Consider the following 3,501-nt stretch of genomic DNA (forward strand, 5'->3'; position numbering starts at 1 on the left):
AAAAAAAAGAGGGTAAACATCTTTCATCTGTGTATTTTATATTGTGCATCATGTTTGCATGCTAGGTTATCAAGTATTGATCAGATATCCATTCCCCTCTGATTTTCTGTTCACTGTTCAGCAGATGTTCAACAACCGGACAGGAAGTCCAAAATGTCTCCAGCGGTTCTGGTGGTTCTCATCAGTCTCGTCGTTCTCTTGGCAGCTGCTGCTAGCGGCCTGGGTCTGAAAAAATTTTACCTGTGAAAATATGAAGAGAAGTCAAATAAACAAACTCTTAATATTAAATTTATATTTAAATGTGATTAAAACAAATTTTTTTAGCAAAAAAACATTTTATGTCTTGTCTTTTATTTGTTTTTATCTGCTGGTTTTGAATATTCTTCATAGTCATTATTCACATAACCAGTTGAAAAATTCAGCAGCTATTAAACCAGAAACTGAAATCACAGTAGCTTCTGGAGTAAAATGTCATTAAATAAATGCTACTTTTTACAAAGTAAGTTTGTAAATAATGAGAAATGTTATTTTGCATTTAAGTGATCATAATTATTTTTCTTTAACCAGTTGCACTTTATATAACGAACAACAAAGCTCTCCAAAGCCTGAATGAGGAGATCGACATGTTGAAGAAAAACATCTCACGTGAGACTCAGAGTTTCATTTAGAGCTGTCAGATCTGGGATTTTAATTATTTTAACACTGTTGGAAATATTTAAATATTCATCAGGACTTCATTTTCTTTAATTCAGCAGAAAACATTCAGTTCAGTTTATTTATGTAGCGCCAATTCACCACAAATGTGAGGCATTTTGCAAAAAATATTTTAAATGATTTCCAATTAATTAACCAATCTAGTTAAAATTAGTTTTAACTAGATTGGTAACTAGTGGCTGCTGGTAACTGGCTCAGAACCAGCAGCCGTCTGCCACAACCACCGTTTGAGAAGTCGGAGCACAGACACAAAAAAGAAACAGAAAAACTGATGTAAAAAACTTTTTGTGTTAATGAAAAGTAAAGGTTAATAGAAGACTTTGAACCTAGATATTTAATGTTGGATAAAATCAACCTGTGATCATTGTCAAATATTAACTGGCTTTACTGTCAAAAACATTGAGACTGAAAATAAAGAGGAAGTGATGAAGAGGAAGAGCCAAATTAATCTTCTACCCAAGTTAAGAGATAAGCATCAGTGAGAGAATTTTGTTTGTTTTCTGTTGAGCCCTGCAATAAAGGAGTCTGTCATACTTCAGTTCCAACATTTATTTTGACATTTATTTTTAAACAGAAAGCATCAACCAGCCTACATCTCCACCACCAGCAACGTGTCCATCTTGTCCCGCCACGCCTTCTAGTCCTACTTCTGGAACCACAGAACCGCTGCTACCAACATGTCCTCCTTCAACATGTCCAGAACCTCCAACATGTCCTCCTTCAACATGTCCAGAACCTCCAACATATCCACCAACTAATACAACAAGAAGTAAGTCCAGGATTTGATCTTTGTTTCATTTCTGTCCTCTAATGATGTTAAAGAGACACTGATGGACTGACAGAGACAGGAAGTTAGATTGTAGCTGCAGGACAGAAGACGCCTCCTGCTGTCTCCAAACCACACAAACATCTACAGAGATTTTTTCTTCCTGGTTTACTGAAGGCTTTGTTCTGATCTGTTTGAAGATGAAACATTTCTGGAGTGTGAACCAGGCTGGGAGAAACATGGAGGAAACTGTTATTATTTCAACACCACTAAATCCTCCTGGAATGACAGCAGACGTTCCTGCGCTGATCTGGGATCAGACCTGGTGAAGATCGACAGCAGAGAGGAGCAGGTATGAAACTCTGCTGCAGGTTCAGCTTCTCTCTCATTTCATCATGATTCTTCATCTCAGCTCAGAAAAGTTTCACTTGTATCTTCATCAACNGTTAGAGAGACATTGATGGACTGACAGAGACAGGAAGTTAGATTGTAGCTGCAGGACAGAAGACGCCTCCTGCTGTCTCCAAACCACACAAACATCTACAGAGATTTATTCCTCCTGGTTCACTGAAGGCTTTGTCTTTGAAGATCTGACATGTGAAGCAGGATGGGAGCAACATGGAGGAAACTGTTATTATTTCTCCACCAACAAATCCTCCTGGACTGACAGCAGATGTTCCTGCGCTGATCTGGGATCAGACCTGGTGAAGATCGACAGCAGAGAGGAGCAGGTATGAAACTCTGCTGCAGGTTCAGCTTCTCTCTGGTTTCATCTCAGCTCAGAGAAATCTAACAGTCATTTTCATCAACTTCTCCTGTTCAGATGTTCCTGGACAGCAGACTGAGAGGCTTGATGGAGGACAGTGAGGACATGTTCTGGATCGGACTGACCGACTCAGTGGAAGAAGGCAGATGGTTCTGGGTGGACGGATCAGCTCTGAATCAAAGGTGTGACTGATGTGGAAAGATAGTGGATATTTCACAATTAACACCGTGTTTATTATCACACATGTTCCTGATCTTCATCTTTTAGTTTAAATTTTTGGGTTGACACACCTGATGACTGGAAAGGTCCTGATCAACAACATCCAGAGGGAGAAGACTGTGCAACAATGGGGAGAAAAGAAGTACCTCCAGACCTCAATTGTTGGGCTGATATTTTCTGTTTTAGTTCTCAAAGAAGTATCTGTGAGAAAACTCCAGAAACTGGACAAATGTTTTGTGTGTGAGGTTCAATCCAGGCTACAAAACAACCAGAGTGAAATATGTAGAAGTTGCAGAGTTATGTTACATAATGTCAGGTTCATTTGCAGCTAATTACTAGATTAACTCAAAGATAAATACATTTCTCCTTTTAAACTTTTTCTCTCAGTTCTCACCATATTTTCATTGAAGCAAAAGTAAAACAACTTAATATTAAGTCAATACATTGATAGTGAGATTAAAGTATTGCTGGTTTTTTTTTACCTAACTAATGAAAAACAATCTTCAAAATGTTTTTACTGTAAGTATCTCACTAGGATGGTTTGATGTAACATTTTAAAAAGCAACATGTTCTCGATGCAAAGGAAATAATTTTATAGAAATTCCACCATGTTTTTTATTGACCTTCCTGTTTTTATCTGATGCTTTAAATTCATAAAGTATTTTTATTATTTCTTTTTGAGTTTATAATCTGGTAAATTCTGTACAATTTATTAAAAACTCTTCACCATGTAAGAGAATTAAATGTGTTTTTATTTGTTTTGTTTGCTAATAATTATAATTTCAGACGAACTTACTTCCTGTTTCAGCATTTCATCAGGTTTCTGTTTGTCATCAATGATGTCTTCTTCCATTCACTCATTCATAACTACAGAGTGATGGGGCTGGTACCTACCGCCATCTAGTGGAGAGAGACGGGACATCCTGGACAGGACGCCATTCCATCACAGGACGACACAGAGACACAGGACAGACAACCAGACACACACTGATGATTTAAAGACGTCCTTTAAACGTCATGGAGTTAATGTGTTAAC

At 37.6% G+C, this 3,501-nt stretch overlaps 1 protein-coding gene across 1 annotated transcript in view; it reads left to right on the plus strand.

Moving 5' to 3' along the window:
• The first annotated feature begins 1,751 nt into the window (after positions 1 to 1,751).
• LOC106943221 (C-type lectin domain family 4 member E-like) overlaps positions 1,752 to 3,501 on the plus strand; it is an 8,137-nt gene continuing 6,387 nt past the window's right edge. The window contains exon 1 of the mRNA XM_015026557.1: positions 1,752 to 1,832. The gene's annotated coding sequence lies outside the window, so the exon portion shown is untranslated. The remainder of the gene's footprint in view (positions 1,833 to 3,501) is intronic.

Source organism: Poecilia latipinna, unplaced genomic scaffold (assembly GCF_001443285.1).
Source record: "Poecilia latipinna isolate Pla-1442-1.1 unplaced genomic scaffold, P_latipinna-1.0 Scaffold5000, whole genome shotgun sequence".
In the NCBI taxonomy this organism is placed as follows: Eukaryota; Metazoa; Chordata; class Actinopteri; order Cyprinodontiformes; family Poeciliidae; genus Poecilia; species Poecilia latipinna.